Source organism: Triticum urartu, chromosome 5A, assembly GCF_056163025.1.
Source record: "Triticum urartu cultivar PI428250 chromosome 5A, HENAU_Tu73, whole genome shotgun sequence".
Lineage (NCBI taxonomy): Eukaryota > Viridiplantae > Streptophyta > Magnoliopsida > Poales > Poaceae > Triticum > Triticum urartu.
The window spans coordinates 202,294,749-202,308,940 of NC_141877.1; positions in this window are offsets into that span (position 1 = coordinate 202,294,749).

Genomic DNA, 14,192 nt, shown 5'->3' on the forward strand with positions numbered 1-14,192 from the left:
CGCCCCGCCGACGGAGCCCATCGCGCCGCCCCGCCGGAGATCCCGCCACCGCCGACGTGTTTGCCGAGGTAGCTGTCGGTTTTTCTTTAAAAACCATTTGGTTTATTTTGAACCCTAGATTTGTTTTTTCAGATCGGTTCGTTCGGTTTTTTTGGTTTGGTTATTTAGCGAATACCCGTTCATACGTTCGTTGTAAAGAACGCCGTTCACCCGTTATTCACAGACAGAGAACGTTCGTTCGTTAGCCTGTTCGTCAGTTTTTCTTTTTCCAGGGTTTTTCGCGATTATTTTTGATCGCGATTTCTGACCAGATTTTCATTTTTGTTTATCTTTTCGCTCGTTTATCGGAATCAGGCGATTCAAACACCTAGATCTTCATTTTCAAGCCCTCTTTCTGTTTAACCAACTTTAACAAGATTTTGGTACGGTAAAATTTGACTTTAGTCCAGATTAGTAATCGGATCTTGTTTCTTTCGCAGTTTGAGTTGTGTTGCCCCGTTTGATTTGATTCTTTTTGCAAACCAGAGTCCTTAAGTTGAACTTTCTGTTAGATCTTCTTATTTGAGATTTACCTGTGCATCTTTGCTTGATTGCTTATGTATGTTATTTTTTGTTTGCGATAGAACACCCTGAGTGCGAAGCGTGCTACTACGAGTCTCTAGGTTTTGCGGATCATCAGCAAGGCAAGTAACACTTTGATCATACCCCTTTATCACCCAGTTTTTATGCATTAGTTTCAACCTTCACACATTGCATGAGTAGGATCTATTAACATGTGGGTTTGGGAAGTAGATGATGAGGTAGAACCTATTACCTGTTTTGGTATCAAACCCCTGGGAGTTACTTCTACGTTATGCTTATATTGCCATGCTATGCTCGTAGACGTGGATTGGGTTTGAGTGTATCCATGACAGATGTGAGATTATTCCTTAATGGTTTAACTTAAGGTGGCAACTTTAATACACATATGGGTGGATTGCTTGTTTTGGGCACCTGGGGATATACTAGTGTTGTCCTAGGAGATCCCGGGGATATACCGTGTGATCCTCCTATGGTCCCCCACCCAGGCTCAAAGGGATCACAAGATTATTCATGCTAGAAACTTCTGTGTGCAGCCACAAGCCATTATGGGCTCTGGCACAGTTGAGTATGTTGTGTGACCTCTTTCAGTGGTGGGCTAGCAGATGTAGACGGAAAGTAGGTGTAACTGTCCACCCGGAGTAAAGAGTTAATGCTTCTGAAAGACTGTGTCTCGGTCATCCGTTTCTCAAACACCATGTAGTGCGAGAAATCCAACAGAGGAGATTGAGTCTTGTGGGGAAAAGTGCGCAAACCTCTGCAGAGTGTACAAACTAATCATGGTTAGCCATGTCCCCGGTTATGGACATTTTGAGCGTCTAGTACTTGGATTATCCTACCGTATCTCATCAGTCTAATTTAATTTGTTGGGTTGATAATTACTTTTAATTGGGATTGAGTTGGAGGTACCATCTCAATGATGTTTCAACTACCATGATAGTTAAATAAAAATTTATTCCTTTATTGTAGGGAAATATTGGCTTTTCGTAAAACATATTAACCATACAGCCTCCAGCAGCCATATATGCATGTAGTGATAGCATTTATCTATTCATTGCTCTCTTGTGTTACTTTGCCAGCATATTCCATGTGTTGACCCATTTTTCGGACTGCAACGTATTATGTTGCAGACTTTTCAGACAAGGAGTAAGGTTCGCTAGGCCGTTGTCATGCACTCAGCTATGCCGTTGGAGTTGATGGAATCACTTTATCTTCCAAGTCTTCTGTTGTTATCATTTTTGGATGGCCTTAAGCCATATTTATTGTAATAAGTTATCTTTTGAGACATTCGATGTAATAAGTGTGTGATTGCTACTCTGCTATAAATCCTTCGGGTACTATGTGTGTCAGCATTACCGATCCAGGGATGACACTGAAGCACAAAGACTTGACCATCTAAGGTCAGGTCGCTACAAGATGGTATCGGAGCACACGTTGAATGTAGGACACGACCACTAAGAAAAGCCATAGGTCACTCTTCTCTACTCATTTCTGAATCCTCTCCAATTTCTACTCTTTAGGATGGCAGACTCGAGGAACAAGTTTGCACAACCGGATGAAGACACACCTTTTGGACGACACTTGAAGGAAGTCACTAGGTACCTGAACATTGGAATACTAAGCTTCACCGGGACCTACAACGCCACTTTACCAGAAGAGGAGCGTTGGTTGATTCGAGTCCAAGTTCCAGGAAGGACGTTCACGCCAGTCACTAAACCCATAGAGTTTTCCTTTGATGAACCCACCTGGAGTCTAGGCAAGAGCATGGCAGCCCACATTGCTATGGGACGTATTGGAGAAGTCTACAAACAGGAGCTGAAGGACACTATATACCAGATATGTGGGCACCGAGATGAGCAATGGAAGATGATCAACACCAGGAGGGATAGATCCATTGCAGCATTTATCCAAGAGCTAAACAAGCACATTCGACGCCAGGAGAACCAGATGTGCGCAAGCATGATGGATCTGAAGAAGGCAATGACCAGGATCACGGAGCTAGAAGAGGAACTCAAGGCTACCCGCGATGATTACGAGGAGGAAATCATCATACTAGTGGAGAAGAATGACGACTTGACAAGGAAGCTGGGAGTTTTTATGGGAGACCCCGCGCCAGGAGGAGAAGATGACGAACCTAAGGAGATTCGTTCCGAAGACTACATCATCATCGACGACACCGACTCTGACCCGGATAGTAGTGATGATGACTATGAAGACGAAGCTGGAGCGGATATCATGGAGTCTTCCACCGATCAAAATTTCTAGTATACCACCAATACTATTAGTAGTACCCCCATGTAAATATTAGTAGTCCGAGCACTATAATGATAGTTAGACCGATTGTATGCCCTTGCTTGATTGTTTGAGTGATATGATATGATTGTGTTTGTCTCATGTGCATATGGGTAGTGCTTTCTCATTAGACCTCATTCTATTCTAAACTCTTCCCTCTAAAACCCATCAGATGCCTCCAAGACGTGACCCCGGATTTGCTTTCCCACCGGAGCTCACTCAGTTTATCCAGCAGCAGAATACACTGATGCAGTTGCTAGTTCAGAATCAGGGCAATAACAACAACAACAACAACAACAACCCACCACCACCACCACCAGTTGACAACTTAGCTCGTTTTCTGAGGCTGCAGCCGCAGGTGTTTTCTAGTAGCACCGAGCCAATAGTTGCCGATGATTGGTTGCGCAAGATTGGAAGGGAGTTGACCACCGCAGGTTGCACAGATGGTGAGAAGGTGCATTTTGCCGCACACCAATTGGACGGACTAGCAGCCGCATGGTGGGAGAATTACAAAGCCACTTTTCCTATAGCCAATGTCACTTGCGAGCAGTTTCAGTAAGCATTCCGCATAGCCCATGTATCCACTGGAGGTATGATCATGAAGAAGCGTGAGTTTTGCAACTTACGTCAGGGGAACCGTACTGTAGGCCAGTACGTGGAGGAGTTTAGTAAGTTATCCCGCTATGCTCCTGATGATGTGGCCACAGATGTCGCAAACCAGGAGAAGTTTATGGAAGGGCTAAATGATGAGATGCACATGCAGTTGATGGTGGCAACATTCAATAACTACCAGGAGTAGGTAGACAAGGCTCTTCTGATTAAAGGGAAGCACCAGCAGATTGAGAGCCGCAAGAGGAAGTATGGGAAAGGAAAGTACAATTCTGGAGCTCAGCAGAAGCCTCATTTCACCTCGAACTCGGGAGGACTTATCCATAAACATGGAGGCCACACTCACAATGGAGGAAGTTCCCATAACCACAGTGGCACCAAGAATGGAAACGGGAATGGAGCAGGCAGCAATTAGAACCACTCTAACCCAGCCACACCCGCCAAGAAGGATCAAAGTCACATTACCTGTTTCAAGTGCGGGAATACTGGGCACTACGCCAATGATTGTCCGGAATTGAAGAATGGTAATGGCAATGGAAGCGATGGGAAGAAGCCCAACCCTTTCAACAGGGGACGAGTGAACCACGTGAATGTGGAGGAAGTTGAGGAGTAGCCAGATGCAATTATCGGTAAGTTTTTGGTTAAGTCTTTTACTGCAATCGTTCTTTTCGATACTGGTGCATCGCATTCATACATATCAAGGGGATTCGTGGATAAGTATAAGTTTCCCACTAAGGTACTTAGGACACCTATGTAAGTAAGCTCACCAGGAGCGGAGTATATGGCAAGTCAAGGATGTTTTCAGATGCCATTGACCATTGGGAGCCATGTTTTCCCCTCAGACCTGATAATTTTGGAGTCACAAGGATTGGATGTGATATTAGGAATGGATTGGCTATTGATGTATGGGGGAAACATCGATTGCGCGTAACTCAATTTTTCTTACCACCCCGGAGGAAAAAAGGATTAAGTATGTATCCAGGCATGCGCCAAGGAGAACCCAGGTACATTCTCCCACGGGAGTTGTTCAGGAGGAAGTGCCTGTTGTGAAGGATTACCCAGATGTATTTCCAGAGGAGTTACCAGGCATGCCGCCAGATCGAGACATAGAGTTTTTTATAGAGCTGTTGCCAGGCACCGGGCCTATATCAAAGAGACCATATCGGATGCCCGCGAATGATCTGGAGGAGATCAAGAAACAGATTAGGAGTTATTGGAGAAAGGTTACATTCGATGGAGCTCATCACCATGGGCAGCCCCAGTGTTATTGGTTGAGAAGAAGGATAAGTCTCTGAGAATGGTTGTTGATTATCGGGCGTTGAATGAGGTAACGATCAAGTACAAGTACCCACTACTGATGATTAATGATTTGTTTGACCAGCTGCAAGGAGCTAAAGTGTTTTCGAAGATCGATCTGCGATCAGGTTACCACCAGCTGAAGCTTCGAGAAAAGAATATACCGAAGACAACTTTTACCACAAGGTATGGGCTTTCTGAGTATACGATTATGTCATTTGGATTGACTAACGCCCCTGCCTATTTCATGAGTATGATGAATAAGGTGTTCATGGAGTTCTTGGATAAGTTTGTCGTGGTGTTCATTGATGATATTTTAGTATACTCAAAGGATGAAGAGGAACACAAGGAGCATTTGCGCTTAGTTCTCGAGAAACTCAGGGAACATCAGTTATATGCCAAGTTTAGCAAATGTGAGTTCTGGTTGAAGGAAGTTGGATTTCTTGGACATGTTATATCAGGAGAAGGTATATCAGTGGATCCCACCAAGGTTCGGTCAGTCACTAAGTGGTTGGCACCCACCTCAGTTGGAGAGATCCGTAGTTTTCTTGGACTCGCGGGATACTACCGGAGATTCATTGAGAATTTTTCTAAAATTGCAAAGCCAATGACGGCATTGTTGAAGAAGGACACCAAGTTCCATTGGACTGAAGAATGTGAAGCTAGTTTCCAGGAGTTGAAGAAACGTTTGGCTACAGCCCAAGTGCTGATTCTGCCGGATATACGCAAGGATTTCCAAGTGTATTGCGACGCCTCTTGCTTAGGACTTGGAGGATTACTTATGCAAGAAGGAAGAGTTGTTTCATATGCCTCATGGCAGCTTCGACCACATGAGTTGAATTATGCCACACACGATTTGGAGTTAGCAGTTGTGGTGTAACACCCCGGATGTAATTTACCTTATCTGTACCCCAACTCTTGCCGTTTCCGGCCCTAAGTTATTTTATTTCTTCGTTGTCGGGTTTTTTGCCTTCGTGTGTTTTTGTCTTTGTCATGCATCTCATATCATGTCATCATGTGCATTGCATTTGTATACGTGTTCGTCTCATGCATCCGAGCATTTTCCCCGTTGTCCGTTTTGCATTCCGGCGCTCCTAGATCACCCGGTGTTCCTTTCTACCTCTTTTCGTGTGTGGGGGTTAAACGTTTTCGGATTGGACCGAGACTTGTCATGCGGCCTTGGTTTACTACCGGTAGACCGTCTGTCAAGTTTCGTACCATTTGGACTTCGTTTGATACTCCAATGGTAAACTGAGGGACCGAAAAGGCCTCGTGTGTGTTGCAGCCCAACAACTCTCCAAACTGGCCCAAAAACCCACCTAAACCTGTTCCATCATCTAGAGAGTTCGATCACGATCGCGTGGCCGCAAACCGCACCTCATTTGGAGTTTCCTAGCTCCCTCTACCTCTATATAAAGGCCCCCCCTAAAAATTCGCGGATCATTTCACACCCTAACCCTAAAATCTGCTCCTCTCGCCGCCGGACGTGTCCGAATTGGGCCGGACACGTCCGCCCGCCGCCGCCGACCAATGGGACGCCGCCACGTCAGCCCGCGGCGCCCCACATCGCCGCTGCCCGAGGCCCGCCAGGCCCGCGGGAAGCCCCCGAGGCCCATCCGCACTTCGCCGCCGCCCGCCTTCGTCCTCCCCGCGCCCGGCGCCGACTCCGCCCGCTCGCCGCCGCACTTCGCCCCAGCCGGCCGCCGCGACCTCGCCGGCCAGAGTAGGGAGACGCGCGCCCCTTGCCGCCCGGCCTCGCGCAGCTCGCCGCCGGTCGCCCTCGCCCCCACAGCGTCGTCGTGCGCCCCTCGCCGCCCTCGGGTGCCCGGCCTCACCTCGCCGGAGCGAGCTCGCAGCTCGCGAGAGACCTCGTTTTGCTTCGCCGCTACAGTGTCATCGCCGGATCTGAGATCCACGCTACAGTAAAACCTAGATCGAGATTGACTTTTCCCTCTCTCTCAGTATTTTTATGCAACTTTGACGTGCCATAACTCTGCATCCGTAGCTCCGATTCGTGCGTGTAGCATATCAAAATGTTCGCCTCGACGAGTATATCATTTCATCTCATTGCATCATTTTCTTTTGAGCTCATCTTGATGCCCGAAATGCTGTTGGAAGAGGGCTATGTGAGGATTATGTCAGATCTGTTTCAGCAAATAGCCTTTTGTCATATTTGCCATGATTAATGTGTGCATGCTATGATCCTGAGCTCTACATATGTTTTGTTAAATGCCATGCCATCTTTACAGGGGTGTATGCCATGTATTTTTGTGATCTTTGTGGTTGCTAGCACAAGCATGCAAAGTAGCTTACTCAATGATGCTGATTTCAGGGACTTAGAATTTCTCTAAGTCCTTGTCCTGATATTGTTATTATGTCATATGTTCATGTTGTTTCCTAGTGATCCGTGCCTCTTTTGAGGATGATCAGTAAGGATGTTTTGTTAATATTGTGGTGCTCTATCCATCCATGTCTTTGTTTGCAATTATGGAGCACCCTAGTTTGAGTCAATCGAGCTCTACTTTTGCTATAAAATGTTCCTGGCAGATTGTTAACATGTTTAGTGATTTTGCCGAGGTTGTTGCTATTGATCCGTGCATGCTATGATGTTGTTATTGCCATTTCTAGCTCCTATGCCATGTATTCTTGATGGGTGTATTCTTAGTTTGTCATGCCATGCTCTGTAGTGAGTGCATCGAGCTCGTAAATATGCCTACTTGCTAATCTGTTTTGCATGCTCCAGTTTTTCACTAAGTCTGAATCTGTTTATGTTTTTGCTATGTTCGCATGCTTGCAAGTGTATTCTCTGACCCCTTTTGGCTCATGGTCACTAAGGGAATTTTGTTATATGCTTTGAGTATCTTTGTGCCATGCCTTGATTTGCCATGATATGTTCCTGTAGCATGTAGTTATCATGCTCTAAAGTATGCTTCCTGATGATAAATTCCAAACTTGTGTTAATTTCACTAAGTCTGAAACCTGTTATCGTTTGCACTTTTGCCATGCTTGTTTGAACATGTTATTGAGTGAATTAGCCGTAGCTCAGTGTTCATGTTTTGTCAAGTAACATGAGTGAATCCCTGCCATGTATTTTTTTGCTATGTTTGAGTGCTATAGCATATTTATCTTGATGCATTTAGATGGCTACTTGCTGATTATCGCAGACCGGTGTCATATTTGTTTTGCTTGCCATTTCCAAACCGTGCATCCGATTCCGGTGATCTTTATATCGATTTCGACTGAAATCGACTCACCTTTCCAGTGGCACTCTTGGTTTTCCAAGTTGAGGCCAGGTTCATTCATTCCTTTGCAAATCTTTCATATGCATCGCATACCGCATCCCGCATATCATACCATGTTAGCATCATGTTGTTTGTGCATTGCACGTGGTTGATTGTGCTCCTTTTGCTTGTTGTTCTTGTTTGGGTAGAGCCGGGAGACGAGTTCGTGAACGAGCAGCCCGTTGAGTTCGCTTACGAGGATCAAGGCAACTCTGAGAACCTTGCAGGCAAGATGACCATACCCTCGAAATCACTTCTATCTTTGCTTGCTAGATGCTCGCTCTTTTGCTATGCCTATGCTACGATACCTACCACTTGCTTATCATGCCTCCCATATTGCCATGTCAAACCTCTAACCCACCATGTCCTAGCAAACTGTTGTTTGGCTAGGTTACCACTTTTCTCAGCCCCTCTTATAGCGTTGCTAGTTGCAGGTGAAGATTGGAGTTCGTTCCTTGTTGGAACATTGTTTATTGTTGGGATATCACAATATTATCTTGTTTATCTTAATGCATCTATATATACTTGGTAAAGGGTGGAAGGCTCGGCCTTTTGCCTAGTGTTTTGTTCCACTCTTGCCACCCTAGTTTCCGTCATATCGGTGTTATGTTCCCAGATTTTGCGTTCCTTACGCGGTTGGGTTATAATGGGAAACCCTTGACAGTTCGCCTTGAATAAAACTCCTCTAGCAATGCCCAACCTTGGTTTTACCATTCGCCACATAGCCTCTTTTTCCCTTGGGTTTCCGAATCTCGAGGGTCATCTATATTAAATCCCCTGGGCCAGTGCTCCTCTGAGTGTTGGTCCAAAACAGAGCCACTTGCAGCGCCACCTCGGGGAAACTTGAGGGTTGGTTTTAGTTGTACGTAGTGTTCATCTGAGTGTGCCCTGAGAACGAGATATGTGCAGCTCCTATCGGGATTTGTCGGCACAATCGGGCGGTATTGCTGGACTTGTTTTACCATTATCGAGGATGTCTTGTAACCTGGATGTCGAGTCTGATCGGACGTCTTGGGAGAAGGAATATCCTTCGTTGACCGTGAGAGCTTGTGATGGGCTAAGTTGGGACTCCCCTGCAGGGTTTTGAACTTTCGGAAGCCGTGCCCGCAGTTATGGGAAGATGGGAATTTGTTAATGTCTGGTTGTAGATAACTTGAAACTTAACTTAATTAAAATGCATCAACCGCGTGTGTAACCGTGATGGTCTCTTCTCGACAGAGTACGGGAAGTGAACACGGTGTTGGAGTAATGCTTGACGTAGGTTATTCTAGGATCACTTCTTGATCATAGTTGTTCGACCGTGCTTTTGCCTTCTGTTCTCGCTCTCATTTGCGTATGTTAGCCACCATATATGCTAGTCACTTGCTGCAGCTCCACATCATACCTTTTCCTTACCTATAAGCTTAAATAGTCTTTATCGCGAGGGTGTGAGATTGCTGAGTCCCCGTGACTCACAGCTTCCTTCCAAAACCAGATGCAGGGACCGATGATACCGCTCCAGATGATATGACCGAGCTCAAGTGGGAGTTCGATGAAGACTCTCGTCGTTACTACGTTTCTTTCCCAGATGATCAGTAGTGGGGCCCAGTTGGGGCGATCGGGGACTTTGTCGCATTTGGGGCTTGATCTTTATTTTGGTTCCATAGTCGGACACTGAGTGTATTGGATGAATGTAATGACTTATTCATGTATTTGTGTGACATGGCGAGTGTAAGCCAACTATGTACCTTTCCTCTTTATTTATTTACATGGGTTGTTGTGAAGATTACCTCACTTGCGACATTGCTTTCAATGCGGTTATGCCTCTAAGTCGTGCTTCGACACGTGGGAGATATAGCCGCATCGAGGGCGTTACATGTGGTGCATGCGCTCAAGACCTGGAGACATTTTCTCATTGGAAACCGTTGCGATGTATGCACGGATCACAAGAGTTTGAAATATATTTTTACTCAGAAGGAGTTGAACCTCAGGCAAAGGAGATGGCTGGAGCTCATAAAAGATTATGATATGAAGTTGCACTATCATCTAGGCAAGGCCAATGTCGTAGCAGACGCTTTGAGCCGGAAGACTTACGTCGACACCCTCGTAAGCGGAGGGATGCCAAAGGGGTTGGTAGAAGATCTCAGGGAGCTACGTTTGGAGATAGTCCCTAAAGGATTTGTTGCAGCGTTGGAGGTTCAGTCAACATTATTGGAAAAGATTCGAGAAGCTCAGAAGGATGACAAGGAAATTGCCGAGATAAAGGAGAAGATGAGCGAAGGAAAAGCCAAAGGTTTTTGTGAGGATGAGCACGATACCTTATGGTTTGAGGACCGCGTTTATGTGCCCAATAATACAGAGATCAGGAAGTTGATACTTCGGGAGGCTCATGACTCACCATACTCAATTCACCTCGGAAACACCAAGATGTATTTGGATTTGAAGGAGCGTTTCTGGTGGACTGGTATGAAGAAAGATATTGCCGGGTATGTAGCCATATGTGATGTATGCCAGAGAATGAAGGCAGAACATCAGAAACCAGCAGGATTACTGCATCCTATGATAATACCCGAATGGAAGTGGGACAAGCTTGGCATGGATTTCATCACCGGATTACCCAGGGCCCGATCTGGATACGATTCTATCTGGGTAGTAGTGGATTGTTTGACCAAAGTAGCTCACTTTATCCCAGTGAAAACCACCTACACAAGTGCGAAGTTGCCCAAGATATATATGACCAGGATCATATTTCTGCATGGAGTTCCGAAGACCATCGTATGAGATAGAGGAACACAGTTTACTTCAAAGTTTTGGCACCAACTGCATCAGACCTTGGGTACCAGACTAGAGTTCAGTACAACTTTTCACCCGCAGACAGATGGACAGACCGAGAGAGTCAATCAGATTCTGGAGGACATGTTGAGAGCTTGTGCACTAGACTATGGATCTAGTTGGGATGATAATTTACCCTACGCAGAGTTCTCGTACAACAGTTGCTACCAGGCCAGTTTGAAGATGGCACCGTTCGAAGCCCTGTACGGAAGAAGGTATAGAACACCATTGATGTGGGACGAAGTTGGAGACTGCCAGTTGTTTGGACCAGATTTGATTAAGGAGTCCGAAGAGAAGGTTAAGCTAATTCGAGATAGACTGAAGGTAGCTTAGTCAAGGCAGAAGAGTTATGTGGACTCGAAACGCAAGGAGGTAGTCTATGAAATCGGAGATAGAGCATATCTGCGAATGTCACCCTTGCGAGGAGTTAAATGTTTTGGAGTTAAAGGAAATTTAGCCCCGAGATTTGTGGGACCGTACCGTGTTTTGGAACGCATGGGAGAGGTTGCCTACAAGTTGGAGTTACCTGAAGGACAGTCGGGAGTTCATGATGTGTTTCACGTTTCCCAGTTGAAGAAGTGCCATGCTGAGATGGCCGATATTCCTCTGAGAGATACAGTGCCCCTGGAAGCAATACAGTTGGATAGTGATTTGACCTACGAGGAGAAGCCGGTCAAGATTCTCAAGTTTGCTAGCCGAGTTACTCACATTAAGGTTATCAAGTTTTGCAAAGTTCAGTGGAGCCACCATACCGAGTATGAAGCCACTTGGGAATGAGAGGATGATCTACGCAAAGATCACCCGCACCTATTTTCTAGCCAACCCAAATCTCAAGGACGAGATTCATCTTAAGGGGTAGGTTTGTAACATCCCAAATTTTCAATTTGGAATGTTATGCATAGGTCATTCATGCATATCATATTTTATCGCATTTCCATTTTGCGGTCCTCGAAATTCTAAGCAACTCAAGGACCCTCGGAGAGAGTTGGGGATTTCACGTTTTTCATATTTGAATTTTTATCAAATATTGAAACAAGGATCATTTTGGTTTTAATGATTTTTCTCTCCGAAAATATTTTGAATCAAAATATATGAGAGGAGATAATATGACTTCTCAAAAATAAATGAAATATTGGAGGAAAAATGTTAAAATCAAATAATAAATTTTATTTGGATTTTTATTGCAATTTTATTCGAATTAGGAAAATGCGCATTTTTCAAAGTTGCGTTATAGGCCCAAATAAATGTTCACCTTGTCTGGCGTATTTTTAGATGACCGGGAAAATTTATTTCAGGATTTTTGGAGTCCGTTTAGTATTTCTTTTCTTTATTTTTCTGTGCGGAATTTTTTTTAAAGGGTCAACCGACTCCGGGCCGTACATGGTCTGGACTCCGCCCCGGCCAGCCCTTATAAGCTGCGCCCCGCGACCCCCAGCCCACCAGCCCGAGCCGCGCCAACCCTAGCCCCGCTCGAGCGCCGCCACCGCCGCCTTCCGCCGCCATCGCGCCTTGCGCCGCTGCCGCCGCCGCCATCGCGCCTTGCGCCGCTGCCGCTGCCTGCGAGCGCCGCCGCTGGAGCCCACCGCCTTGCCGCCTCACCGCCGGAGCCCGCCGCGCCGCCCCGCCGGAGTTCCCGCCGCCGCCGACGTGTTTGCCGAGATAGCCGCCGGTTTTTCTTTAAAAACCGTTCGGTTTATTTCGAACCCTAGATCTGTTTTTTTAGATCGGTTCATTCGGTTTTTTCGGTTTGGTTATTTAGCGAACGCCCGTTCGTACATTCGTTTTAACGACCGATGGTCACCCGTTAGTCACAGACAGCGAATGTTCATTCGTTAGCCTGTTTGTCAGTTTTTCTTTTTCCAGGGTTTTCGCGATTATTTTCGATCGCGATTTCTGACCCGATTTTCGTTTTTGTTTATCTTTTCGCTCGTTTATCGGAATCAGGCGATTCAAACGCCTAGATTTTCGTTTTGAAGCCCTCTTTCTGTTTAACCAACTTGAACAAGATTTTGGTACTATAAATTTTGACTTTAGTCCAGATTAGTAACCGGATCTTGTTTCTTTCGCAGTTTGAGTTTCGTTGCTTCGTTTGATTTGATTCTTTTTACAAACCAGAGTCCTTAAGTTGAAATTTCTGGTTAGATCTTCTTATTTGAGATTTACCCGTGCATATTTTCTTGATTGCTTATGTATGTTATTGTTTGTTTGCGATAGAACACCCGAAGTGCGAAGCGTGCTACTACGAGTCTCTAGGTTTTGCGAATCATCAGCAAGGCAAGTAACACTTTGATCATACCCCTTTATCACCCAGTTTTTATGCATTAGTTTCAACCTTCACACATTGCATGAGTAGCATCTATTAACATGTGGGTTTGGGAAGTAGATGATGAGGTAGAACCTATTACCTGTTTTAGTATCAAACCCCTGGGAGTTACTTCTACGTTATGCTTGTATTGCCATGCTATGCTCGTAGAACACTAGTAGAAAAAGGGTCTTTTGTCCAGGTTGGTAAGGCCCTTTAGTCCCGGTTTTCGAACCGGGACTAAAGGGTCGGTACTAATGCCTCTCCCCTTTAGTCCCGGTTCTTACGCGAACCGGGACTAAAGGGCGCGGCCACGTGGAGCTCCACCTTTAGTCCCGGTTGGTAACACCAACCGGGACTAAAGGAAATTTTATGATTTTTTTTAAATTTTATTTTATTTTCAAATTTCTGAATTATTTTAACCTCTAGTGTGTAATCACCACCCCTCATCACTACTCAATTTATCCTCTAATCACCCCTCATCATTCCAAATCATCTAACTTCCCGAACGGTCACCCATCCTCCCACTCCCCCAGCCTGAGCATGCTTAACTTCCGGGTTCTATTCTCTCTCATTTCCAAGTCTGCACTTGTTGTTTTCCTGACAATAGTAAGATGTCAATCCTATTAACCTTCATGAATTTTGCTTGAGCATGAAGTGACACATTTCAGTGTTTGAGTTTGAAACTATTGTTTTAAAAAACAATAATTACTTAGTAACACTAATATTTCTTGAATAATTAGTTTGACCATTGTTTGACCACAGTTTGACCAGAGTTTGACCAGATTTGACCAGATTTGACCAAAATTCAAAATAACTGAAATAATTATTTAGTAACACTAATATTCTAGAATAATTAGTTTGACCATTGTTTGACCACAGTTTGACCAGATTTGACCAGATTTGACCAAAATTCAAAATAACTGAAATAATTATTTAGTAACACTAATATTCTAGAATAATTAGTTTGACCATTGTTTGACGACAGTTTGACCACTGTTTGACCAGATTTGACTAGTATT